Source organism: Peromyscus maniculatus, chromosome 2 (genome assembly GCF_049852395.1).
Source record: "Peromyscus maniculatus bairdii isolate BWxNUB_F1_BW_parent chromosome 2, HU_Pman_BW_mat_3.1, whole genome shotgun sequence".
Lineage (NCBI taxonomy): Eukaryota > Metazoa > Chordata > Mammalia > Rodentia > Cricetidae > Peromyscus > Peromyscus maniculatus.
The window spans coordinates 170,589,464-170,602,699 of record NC_134853.1 but is presented as its reverse complement, the minus strand read 5'-3'; the positions used below and the strand labels follow the sequence as shown (position 1 = coordinate 170,602,699).

Sequence of the window (13,236 nt, the reverse complement as noted above, 5' to 3'; positions counted from 1 at the left end):
ACTTAGAGAGGTAGGGTTGAGCTGTAGGTAAAGTGGATCAAACCAGTCCGGAGTAAGGGAGGTAAAGAGGCTGGAGTGATGAATCACAAGACTGCTGGTGCCTCTTCCAGAGGACCAGAGCTCAGTACCCAGCACCCACGCTGGGTGACTCACAACCATGTGAAACTCTAGCTCCAGGGGACCCAATACTCTTCCAGGCTTCACAGTTGCCTGCACTGATGTGCCAATTACACATACACACACACACATACACACACACACACACACACACACACACACACACACACACACACACGTATCTTTAAATACAAACATATACACAAAAATATATAAAAGCTTTAAATATATAATACATACACACAAAAAATATAAAATATCTTTAAACACACACACACACACACACACACACACACACACACACACACACACACACACCTATATATGTGAACAGGAACAGAGGGAAAAGGACATTTGTGTCATTACTGTGTGTATCACAGTGGGCTATGAGGATCTACTTGTGTCATTTTTGTGTTTAACAACACAGATCAAAAGGGTGTGTAATCAAGTCATTCATGTGTCCATGTTATTCTGTGATCATCACAGTGGATTGTAGGGCATGCTGGTTGGTCTATGTCAACATGATACACGCCTGAGACACTCAGAGAGAAGGAGCCTCAACTGAGGAATTGCCTCTTCTGGACGGGTGCGTATCCAAGGCTGTGGGCATTTATTTTTGATTGCTAGTGGATGTAGGAGGGCTCAGCCCACTGTGGCAGTAATACCTCAGGCAAGTGATCCTGGGTTGTGTAAGGAAGGTAGCTGATCAAGCCATGGGGCATCTGGTGGTTTGAATAAGAATGGCCCCCATAGGCTCATGTATTTGAATGCTTAGTCATGAGGGAGTGGCACTATTTGAATAGATTAGGAGGTGTGATCTTTTTGGAGTAGATGTGGCCTTTTTGGAGGAAGTGTGTCACTGAGGGTGGGCTTTGAGGTTTCAAAAGCCCAAGCCAGACAAGTGACTCTCTCTTCTTCCTGCTGCCTTCACATCTGGATGTAGAATTCTCAGCTACCATGTACTACTGTGCTTCCTGCTATGAGGATAAAACACTAAACCTCTGAAACTATAAGCAAACTCCAATTAAATGCTTTCCTTTGTAAGAGTTGCCAAGGTCATGGTGTCTCTTCACAGCAATAGAACCCTGACTAAGACTGGGAGCAAGGCAGTAAGCAGCATTCCTCAGCAGCTTCTGCTTCAGTTCCTACTTCCAGCCTCCTGCCCTGAGTTCTGCCTTGGCTTCCCAGGACGATGGAATGTAATTTGTCAGCCAAATAAACCCCTCTTCTCCCACATTTCTTTTGGCCAGTGTTTTATCACAACAACAGAGAAACTCAAACAGAAATTGGCGGTACCAGCTGTGTCCTGCTGGACCTGACCGTATTGTTTTTACCGAGGTTTGTGGAAGGATTTTGGAGCTTGGGGTGGAAAAGCCATTGATGTTTAAAGCTGCTCTGTGGAAGCTTGGAAGGTAAGAATGCTGACAGCATTACAGATGATGGGGGAGTGCATTGCGGCTTTCAGGGGAAGTTTTTGAGGCCCTCAAAGATTCTACCAGGGCTGTTTGTGTTATACATTGAATTAAAAATCTGTGGTTTCTGGTCAGGTGTGGCCGAAGAGTTAGCTTTCTTTAACTAGACACCAGCACCACTGGTGTGAAATCTTTACTTTACTGGGACAACTGATGCTGGAAAGCTGGGGCTGAAAAATTAGTTGTGATTAATAAGAGATAAGCATCATTGAGGTGAAGTCTTCTGGGAAATATTTCCTCAGGGTCATCACAGAGAAACTGTGGTCCAGCAGTGGGTTAGGGGGAAGGCTACTTCTCAGGTTGGTAGCTGATCTTTGGTGATGTGACATGGTTTTGAAGGCATGAAAGGGTCATAGAGAACAGCTGAGACTTGGTACAATGTGGCAGGGTTGGAATCCCAAAGAGGAGCTAGGAGGCCATTGGCAAATGTAGAGCTATCATCGCAGTGGAGAATCCAGCTTGTTGGAGATGCCAGGATTGTAGGGTGACCTTCAAAGATAGTGGCAAGCGTGAAGGGGAACCAGCTAGAATCTATCATACTCATTGTGTGCTTCAAATGGCCAAAGGGAAATTGAAGCATAGAATTTGATTTACAGTGTTGGACTTTGGATTTACTTTGATCCAATTGTAACTGTGTCCCAATTCTTCCCTCTTGGAGTAAGAAACTATTTAACTTCTCTTGGATTTTGCAGGTGTTCACAGTTAAGAAAGAGACTTTGGATTTCTAAAGAGATGGTGGACTTTTAAAGTATTGAAGTTTGTCTTTGTTAGGGTTTCTATTGCTATGAAGAGACACCATGACCATAGCAACTCTTATAAAGGAAAACATTTAATTGGGGTGGCTTACAGTTTCAGAGGTTCAGTCCATTATCATCATGGTGAGACATGGCAGCATGCAGGCAGACATGCTGGAGAAAGAGCTAAGAGTTCTACATCTTGTTCCTCAGGCAGCAGGAAGTAAACTGTGTGCCACACTGGGAACAATTTGAGCAAGAAGACCTCAAAGCCCACCCACACAATGGCACATTTCCTCCAACAAGCCACACCTACTCCAACAGAGCCACATCTCCTAATAGTGCCACTCTCTATGGGCCAAGAATTCACATTAGATAGGTCTATGGGGACCATACCAATTCAAACCACCACATTCCACTCCCTGGCCTCATAGGCTTATAGCCATACCATAATGTAGAAATGCATTAAATCCAACTTCAAACACCCATAGTTTATAATAGTCTCAAACTTATTTAAAAGTCCAAAGTTCAAAGTCTCTTCAGAGACTCATGCCATCTCTGAACTGTAATTCCCAGTAAAATTAAAAAAAAATAAACAAATCATATACTACTAATATATAATGGCACAGGAAATGCATTTCCATTCCAATATATAGGAAAGGGAGCATAATGAGGAAATATTGGTCTAAAACAAGACCAAAAACCAGTTGTGCAAACTCCAAACTCTGCATCCTCATGTCTGATGTCAAAGCATTCTTCAGATCTCCAACTCCTTTCAGCTTTGTTGACTACAACACACTTCTTTCTCTTGGGCTTTTTCCACTCCCTGTTAGCAGCTCTCCTCAGCAAGTATTCTACAGCTCTGGCATCTCCAACATCTTGTGATCTCCAAGCAATCTAGGATTCACCTTTACAGCTTCATGCAATGACCTCTCTAGACTTCCATTCAGGGACACCTCGACACATTCCTGACCTTAGTGGTTTTACTTAGTCACAGAGGAAGATTTCATGGTTCCTTTCTTCTATCCTTGACTCTAAAGCTAGAACCATGTGGCCAAAGTTGCCAAGTGCTGCTATTTGCTGGGCCTGGAACATGGCCCCCTCATTCAATTACAGCTTCATCAGCTTTTTCTTTTCTTCCTTCACTGCCTAAGCTTGGTTGTCCTGGAACTGGATCTGTAGACTATGCTGGCCTCAAATTCAGAGGTCTGTCAGCCTCTGGCTCTGGGGTGCTGGGATTAAAGGCATGCACAATCACCTGACTCTAAACTTTGCTTTAATTCCTTTTCACAAATTGGGAACTTATTTGAGTGGGATCTTGCCCTGAGGTCAATACTCTCTTTATTTCATTTCTTAATCTGTTTATCTCCTTGAAAATAGGACTTAGCTCCATTCTACTTCCTGGTGCTCCTTTTGTTCTCAAATTGTACATTTTATAATTTTCTTTGCTAAGCTTGTTCCTTTTCATTATAAATCTTCATTAGAGTTACCACTAATAACCATATGACAGAATCTATACTAGGCTGTTTTAAGATTTCCTCTGCCAGTAGAATTAATCCAAAACTCTTCACTTTGGCCTCAGACAAACTTTTCAGACAAGGGCAAAAAAGCAGCCACATTCTTCTCCAAACTATTATAAGAGCAATCTCTAGGAAAAATACTAAAGTTCTTCTCTGAAACCTCTTGAGCCAGGCCTTCACAGTTCAAATCAGCACCACTGTCTTCCATGCTCCTACTAGTACAGCCCACTAGCACTTAAAACATTCCACTGCTGCCCTAACCCAAACTCCCAAAGTCTACATTTCTCCAAACAAAAGCACAGTCAAGCCTATCACAGCAATATTCCAGTCCTTGGTACCAACTTCTACCTTAATCAGAGTTTCTATTGCTGTGAAGAGACACCAGGACCACAGCAATTCTTATAAAGGAAAACGTTTAACTGGAGTGGCTTATAGTTTCAGAGTTTTAGTCCATTATCACCATGGCAAGAAGCATGGCAGCATGTAGGCAGACATGGTGCAGGAGAAAGAACTGAGAGATCTACATCTTCATCTGCAGGCAACAGGAAGAGAACTGTGTGTTACACTGAGCATAGCTTGATCAAAGGATACCTCAAAACCCACCTCCACAGTGATACACTTCCTCCATCAAGTCCACACCTACTCCAACAAAGTCACACCTCCTAATAGTGCCACTCCCTATAGGCCAAGCATTCAAACACATGAGTTTATGGGGGCCATCCCTATTCAAACCACCACAATGTTTTTAAAGATTGTATGACTTTTCAAGTTTGGACTGTGTTTTAAATTGTGATACTAATTATCTAAGTTACTTTTCTATTACTGTGCAGAGACACTTTGACCAAGGACACTTACAGAAGAAAGACTTTATTGGGGGCTTCTTACAGTTCCAGTGGGCTAGTCTGTGACCAAAGCAGGGAGCATGGCAGTAGGCAGGCAGGCACCAGAGAAGTAGCTGAGTGCTTACATCTGGTCCATGAGCCCAAGGCAGTGAGCAGGAGAGCTAACTGGGACATCATGAGCTATTGAAACCTCAAAGGCCACCCCAAGTGACACACCTCCTTTATCAAGGCCACACCTACTAATCCTTCTAAATCAGTTCCATCAACTAGGGACCAAGTATTCAAATATACGAGCTTATGGGGGCCATCCTCACTCAAACCACCATGTTTCACTCTGTGTCCTCCATAAGCTTGTAGCTGTGTCATAATTCAAAATGCATTTAGTCCAACTTCAAAAGTCCCCATGTTCTTTCACAGTTTCAACACAGTCTTAACGTCCAGAGTCTCTTTGGATACTCCAGAGAATCTCTTCATTGTAATCCCCTGTAAATCAAAATGCAAACCACATACTTACAACATACAATATACATTAGCATTCCAAAATGGAGGAATGGGAGCATAGTGAGGAAATTCTAGACCAAAGCCAGACAGAAACCAAGCAAGGCCAACTCTAAATCCTGTTTTTCACTCAGTGTCAGAGGGCTTAGATGGCTCTTTCCTTCCAGCTTTGCTCATTGCATCACACATCTCTCTTGGGCTAGTTCCACTCCCCATTTAAAGCTCTCCTTGATAGCTAAAAGCATCACCAGATGTTATTTAAAACCTATAGCAACATCTCCACCCTCCCTTTCCTGTAATCTGCCTACCTGTGGCCTCCATCAATGTTTTCATTAAACATTTTGATTTATGACTTTCTCTGTTCCCTAATAAAATCTCATGTAGCCCCTTCCATGATGGGACACAATGTTTTGGAAAAACCAAATATGTGTTCCTCATACTGGCTCCAGAATAAACCATCCATTACCCCCTTTGAAGTGAGAGCTGTGTTTTTGCATTGACATAGTACATAAAACAACCACGATGCCTGCCATCATCAGTTTCCTTGGAAAATACACTCAGCAGTTTCTTAGCATGTTGAACACAGGCTTTGTACCATCTGTCATCCACTCTAATAGCCACTGGTAAGATTTGCCTATGAGAGGTGAGAGCAGAGGTCGGTGGAGACCTGTTTGCTTTATTCAGAGTATCTTCCCAAAGTGGAAGAGGTGCAGATACTCACCACAGGTGAGTGAAGAGAAGGTCACACACAGGGCTCTAGTCAGTGATTCACCAGGTCCGATCATGATGGGCACAAGCTTGAGGCCAGCCAAAGATGGCCACAAACACAGGTGAACACCCATGTGATTCCATTCTTCAGGAATGTTAACATCTGCCAAGTTACCTTTAATAGCACAGCATTTTATAACTTACCCAGAGCTAGGAACCAGAGATGGGAATGCTGACCACAGAGGCTAATCCTCCCATTGTGGACTTGAAAACCAACCTTTGAGAAAGATGTGACCCCCTCCTCCCAGGTGAGGAAGAGCCTGTAGCCAGGACTAAGAGGAGATTGCAGAATGTTCTTCTACCTCAGAAGTCAGGTGTTCCCCCAGGGCCTCCAGCTGTCTCATTCCTAATTCAGAGCTTGTATAGGAACTGCTAATAATGGTTCCTGATGGAGAGAAATGTTATTCTATTAACATATTTGCATGATAATAGGAACTTAAGGCCTTAATGGGGAAACTCCAGCCCCAGGGAAGGCAGCTGAGCAGGGACATGGAGAATTTGAGGCTTGCTGAACTTGAGAAAAGTCATGGATTCCTCTTCAGAAAAGGTGACATGGGCAAAGTTTGTGCTCACATGCCAGGAAGCCACAGTCATTGCCTCCCACCAGCCTGCACGAGGCAAAAACTAACCCCCTAATAAAAGACTGTCACCAGACTTTAGCCCTGCTGGCTGTGGGCAAGCGTGAAGGACCATGCCTGCACAGGAGGGAGATGCTTTTCTGTAATTTATTAATGCAAATAATAAAGTTGGAGCACTCTTTGGTCTCAGCATAAAGTATGGAGGACCTCACTGGGAACCAGCAGGAACCCCCAAAGCTTTCCAGGGCATCCGCTGGGGCAGAAGATGCCTCCACCACCATTGTTTGTCAATGCAAAATCAGCTCTCACCTCAAAGGAAATATGAAATAGTTTATCCTGAAGCCAAATATGGATGACTGTGGTGGTCTGGGAATGAGGTAGGCAAGCACAGGGGGTGGCTTAGCAACCTGGGACCCCCACTTGGCTTGGACCACATACACATCCCTCTTACAACAGTGAACTCAATCACCTAGGACCTTAATCTCATGTGCTGTGTACCACATCCCTTTCCAAACAATGTACCAAAATCCTTCTGGCAGCATGGGACCCCCATCCACATCAGGCTGCCCACCAACCTGCTCTAAGAAATGGAATTCTACTCCCCTTAGCAACCCCTTGTAATACCCCTTTTCCATTTAGACAAGTCCATAACATATCCTAAAACCAAGGGAGATGGTCCAGTGTGGCTTAGAGTGGGTTGTGGTGGTAGGGGGCAGGGGGCAAGTTCAACAAGGCAAACCGTGTCCTCTAAGTGAAGTTTGGGGGGAGTCCTTGATTTACAGTTGTATCTGTAGACATGATGTGGTGCGTGTGAGATAAAATGAGATGCCTCAAGGGAAGGCGTCTGAGTCTCTATCTTTTTGCTGTGATTAAATACACTGACAAAAGCAGCTAAGGGGATAAGGACTTGATTCAGCTCACAATTCCGGGTTACAGCTCATCACTGCAAAGAAGTCAAGGCAAGCAAGGACCCGAAGCAATGAGTCACACCCAGTCAAGAGCAGGGAGAGAAGAGTGCATGCATGCTCACCAGTGCTCAGCTCACCCTCTGGATTTTGTTCAGCCCAGGGTCCAGCCATAAAATAGTGTTGTCCACATATAGGATGGCTCTTCCCACCTCAATGAACTCCATTAAGAAAATCCCTCATAGACACACCCATGGACCAACACATCACCAACAATCGCAATAACAACCATGGTGATGTCATGGCTGAGGAAGTAGAAATTGTGGTTGTAGTATGAGATGGTGTTGTGGTAGTTGTCATGGTGATGGTGGCTCATGATGTTATTGTGGTTGTTGTAGATTTTGTGGTTGTTAAAGAACCAAAGCCCCCTCATTTCAAGCAAGCCCCTCACCCCAGCTTGAAACAGGCCTGAGTTCCATAATTCTCAGAGCTGCTGTCATAGGTCCCAGGACAAAGTTAGGATGTTTAAAGAGCCATCTGGTAGCAATTGATTAACCATAGAGTACCCCATGCCAGAGATGGTCAAAGTAAAAAGTTAGGATGTTTGAAGGACTATCTGGTAACAATTGATTAACCACAGAATACCCCAATGCCATATAAAGTTTGACAAACAACTGGTTAAAACTGCAAAGTAAGATAACACACAAATTCTGAAAAGCCCCTAAAACTTGAGCCAATCAGAATTGTACCCATACTAGCACCCCTAAATGATGTAGCCCTATGGTTTTTGCCTGTAAAAACTGAGCTTGCAGAGGGGTGGGCACCTCTTCTAGCCTCCGCTGTGTCGGGGTGCTCGACCAAGGTCCCTGCACGGCTTGAACTGTTTTAATAAAGCTTGCTTTTGCATTTTGGTGAGTTTGTGTCTCTGGTGGTATCTTTGAGGGGGGGGGTCTCACGCCCAGGGTACAACAGTTGTATTATATGATGCTGTCATGATGGCTGTCAACAGTGTCATTTTTTGGTGGATGGTATTGTGGTTGTTGATGATGTAGCTGAGGAAGAAGATTTCACGGTTGTGGTATCTGATGGTATTCTGGTGGTTGTTGTGAGGATGGTTGCTGATGTTGTGCTTGTTATTGGGGCTTTTGTAGATATCATGATTATGGTATATTATGCTGCTTTGATGGTGATTGTCATAGCGATGGTTGTTGGTGCTGTGGCTGTTATTGTGATTTTTTTTTAGATTGTGGTATCTGATGATATCATAGCAGTGTTTGTCAGGATGTTGGTTGTTGGTGCTGTGGCTGTTATTGTGATGTTTTTTTAGATTGTGGTATCTGATGATATCATAGCAGTGCTTGTCAGGATGTTGGTTGTTGGTGCTGTGGTTGTTGATGAGGTTGTTGCATCTGACGTGGTTGTACCATTTTCTTGGCCTTTGGACTACATATATGTTTTCAAGTGTTCGTACCATGGCCCCTTTCTCAGCTACACTTACTTACTTTAATTATTAGTAAAGGAGTTAATTAAAACAAGAAACTTCTACAAATCCTACAAATCCCAGAGAGCCGTCAAATGCCCTGCCCCTGTCATTTATCACACTTTCTGTTTACAGGCAATGATCCAGCTTTCAATCTCTGTGACAATGTTCCAATCCCAGCCAATTTAAATAATCTGCCAGTAAAAATTCCACAAGCCGCTCACAAACACTTCACAAGTCTGAATATATAGCACCAACTGGATCTAATCATCGCTTTTGCTTGTTGAATCCTGTTGGGAGGAGATGAGCGACACACAATGTCGGCATTGATTTGTCTCATGAGTCCTCTGCTTGTGTGTGGCATCTCTGAACCTCCCATTCCCTCTCCTAATTTCCCCGTCATCTTATTTACTTGGAAATACTCTGCAGAGCGACTTCGGAGAACAGCTTGGTTCAATACTGCGATCAGTAGAGGATCTTCCCCAAGGACTCTTAATTTGCCAGCAAGCCATGGTCTTGGCACAGGGCTGTCCTGTTGTTGAGAAAACAGGAAGGTGAGCAGCTGCTTAACCTTGGGATGTGTGGGGTCACTGTTGAGTTTCAGTTTCTTCATTGATATTTTGGGGATTAAAATACCAGCCTGTAGGTGTATCCTGGAGATTGCTTTGAGTTGATTTTATATTTAATTACATGTATGTATGTGTGTGTCATATGTAGGTATGTGCATGTGAATGCATGTGCCCGGAGAGGTGTTGTATCTCCCTAGATCTGGATTTAAAGTCGTTGTGTGCCTCTCACTGTGGATGCTGGGAATCGAAGTACTCTTAACTGCTGAGTCATCATTGTTGTCCCATAGCCCTGAAGTTTTGAATGCAAATCCTGAAACACAGAAGCAGCTGGTATAAGGGAATGCGCCATATCTTCTAGACCCACGGTAACCTGAGTGGGGGAGCCTCTCTAAGGACATTTCCCATAGGCTCCCTCTTCCCACAGAGTAACCTCAGCAAAATCTCTGCTGTCCACCCCAGGGGTCACAGTGACTATTTGGTTATGGCTTTCCCCATTTCTCCATTTGTGTGTGGTCCTCAGCTCTCAGCTGGGTTGGGTAGAGCCAATTGTCCTTCTAGCTTTGCCTTCCTAGGATCTGCCCCAGATGTGTGCCAACCCATGAAGGGCTCTCACAGCTGGGAGATGTCATGGGTTGAATTGTATCTCCCCAAAACATCTGTTCAAGTCTTAGTCCCCAGGTTTGTGTATGTGACCTTATTTGGATAAAGGACCATGATAGAGGTCATCAAGTGCAAAAACTAGTTTTAATTGTCAATACAATGTGGAGTCATTTGGGATGAGAATCTCAATGAGGAGTTGAGCATGTCTGTCGGGGATTGTCTTGGCTATGTTAATTGGTGGGGAGGATCTTCCCCTTGTAGATGGCACCATTCCCTAGACAGGGTGTCCTGGGCCCTTTAAGTGAAGAGAGAGAAGGGAACAATCACAGACATGCATGCGTCCGTCCCTCTCTGCTCTTGAATATGATGTGACTGCTTGCCTTGAGTCCCTGTCTCAACGGCTTTGCAACTGTAAAATTAAATCAACTCTTTCTACCCAAATTGCTTTTTGTCAGAGTGTTTTTATCACAGCGACAGAAATGGAACCGGGACGTCAAGCTAGGATGTGACCGTGTGACCGTACGGCTGGCTCTAATCCACTGTGACCGTATCTTTACCAAAAGGTGAAAACTGGTAGGTACAAAGACACACACAGACCTGAACCTGGAGAGGCTGTGAAGATGGAGATGAGCTGAGGCTTCTGCAAGCCATGAGTGCTGGTGATCTGAAGTCATAGGGATGGCTGTCTCAGGCCCAGACCAGACCGAGGGTAGGATGTAGGCCCTCTGAAGTGATGAGGTCGGTGGTCCCAAGCCCAGATCAAGGGTAGACATGGGTCCTTTGCAGCAGTGAGGTCAGTGGTCCCAGATTCCTTGCTCAGCACTGTGGTTTGTGCTGGTCATGAAATTACCTTCTAGTGCTTAGGAGCCACTGAGTACATTAGTCCTCAGGCCTGAACCTGCTGAGTCCCACACAGGGTGCTCAGCTCTGGATTCAAAGAGCAGCTCACCTGGGGTGCCAAGCTCCCCTAAAAAGGCAATGTTGTGAAAGAGCTGGCGTGGGAGCAATTTGTAGTAATAAGCCTTTGCCACCCGCCATCTCCCTCGGCAGAAGCTTAAAATATGGCAGAAACTCATTTCATGGGAAAGATGATAGCAAGCTCAGGGCACTGGGAAACCGAGACCTTGGAATGAGATCTGTCTTCATCAGAACCAACCCGTTTAAGACAGAAGTGTTTCTGGTTCTATGAAGAATATTTGCATATTTTTCAAATTCTTAACAGAGAAAAATTTCGAGGTGTCAGGCTAGGAGCCCTCAAGACAGCTGCTATTCCCTTCAAAATAAACGAGAGGTGTCATTTTTAATGAAGGAAGAAAAAAGACGCCTCTCATCCCCAGCTGCCTCCTTCCCCCCTCACCCTGGGAGCCCTGTCTGCCAGCTGCCTGGAAGAGGGAGTAGAAGCCAGGCCTGGAGCCGTGCCGGCCTTCTTAGGCTTCTCAGATTCACCCACCAATTTTCTCCTGAACTTGAGCCTGTGCAGGTCACATGGACCTTGATTCCATGGGTGTGGTTGGTCTCGGCTGGAGCATTGTGCCAAGAAGCACCAAGTCTCCTTAAGCTGGCTCAAGCCCAGGCTCTGTCCTTGGACATCAGCAACACCAGAAGGGTAAGCTGCCTCCACTGGAGGTGGAGTGGAGGGTGCAGGAAGGCTGCCAGGACTCCCTGAGATGGGAGCTCCTCGTGTCCATGCAGAAGAAGAAAAGCCTAGAGGCTCCACTCTACACAGAACTGACCTCACATATCTGTGCAAGCAGGTGGGAGACAGCAGGGGAGCCTTGTGATGAAACACTGTTGTCCCCCAGGGATCGAAGTGACCACATAGTACTTGTGTTCTGACCCTGCTTCCTGTCTGCCTAATATTAGGGCCACCAAAGGGGCTACCAGAAGGCTGCTCCTGTAAACCAGACAATGGCAAGCAGGTCAAGTTTATTTCCTTGGCCTGTGATGGGACTTCATGGCAGGCAGCATTTGAAAGTGGCCCCTGAGAGTCCCAGCCTCTGGCTTGTATGTCATCACAGTGAAGGTGGTGGGTCTGACCTAATTAGGTAAGCCCTTTTGAAGAGGGTCCCAGGGAAGACAGGGTACAAAGCAGCAGAGACAGAATCATAGGACAAGGACCTGTAGGTGACAAGTCCCCACCATCAACCATACCTGGCATCACTATCAGGCCAAGAACCTTTGATTAGTCAGGTCATAGGCCCCAGGAGAGAAGCTGCTGTTATTATCCAGCTAAATTCAGAATTATGTCTACAGTATTACACCGACCCCTGGGCCTGTCACTGTCCCTGCAGATTAACTCATCTCTCAATCCTTAGCAGTTAACACAGAGACTCACAACCAGTCAGAGAACATGAGACTGTTGAGTGCTCAGCCTTAAAAAGGATGTTTGCCCCCTGATGTTGTGAGCAACCGAGGAAAAGTCTGGCTTGCTCATCTCCACCCTAGCACCAGCCTAGCCTCCAGGAGCCGCTTCCTGAAGCTCAAGAGTTCATGAGAACAGCATCCACACATAGACCTTGAACAGTTTGCGGCTGTTCTGTGCACTGGGATGCAAAAGAAAACATCTCCATGCGCTTCCTGCCTGTCTTGTGGCAGTCCAGATTGAATTGGGGAGTACAAGTAATAGAAAAAAAGAGTTCTTGAGACTCAACAGACCAACAATGGGGCTGGTGACGGCTTCCAACACATGTGCATTGTGTCACAACCACAGTGAGGTGGCCTGCTTCTGGTCCTGGTGGCATAGGTCTTACTGATAAAGACTCATGGGTACACGGACCTGCCTTGGCCCTGGGGTCAGTTACTATGGCCTCACAATTTTCTGCAGTTTAGGCTCTGGGGTAAGAGACCCCCCGCCCATTTGAAAAAGGGAGAACCATGTCACTAAAGGTGCCCATCCTTGTCTTAGCCCAGAGAGAAAGTTCTTGGTATCAGAACTGGTTCCCCTGTAAGCATCAAAACTGGAACTGTGTCTGAAATCCCCAAATGCCACCCAGTGTGCCTGACAGATTACAGTTACATCTTTCCTTGTACATACCACCCAGAAGGGAAGTGCAATGGCTACCTGTAGGGGCTGAGAAGGACAGAGAGGAAACTGACCACCACATGCTTCTAAACCAGCATGGAATATAGGGTCACCTCAAACTCCATACTTCT

General features: G+C 45.3%; 1 non-coding gene across 1 annotated transcript; it reads left to right on the top strand.

Annotated features, from left to right (window-relative positions):
* Window positions 1–12,580: 12,580 nt before the first annotated feature.
* On the top strand, window positions 12,581–12,704 carry LOC121827749 (small nucleolar RNA SNORA31). The gene has a single exon (XR_006070050.1). It is a non-coding gene; the product is annotated as a small nucleolar RNA SNORA31 (small nucleolar RNA).
* The last annotated feature ends 532 nt before the right edge of the window (window positions 12,705–13,236 follow it).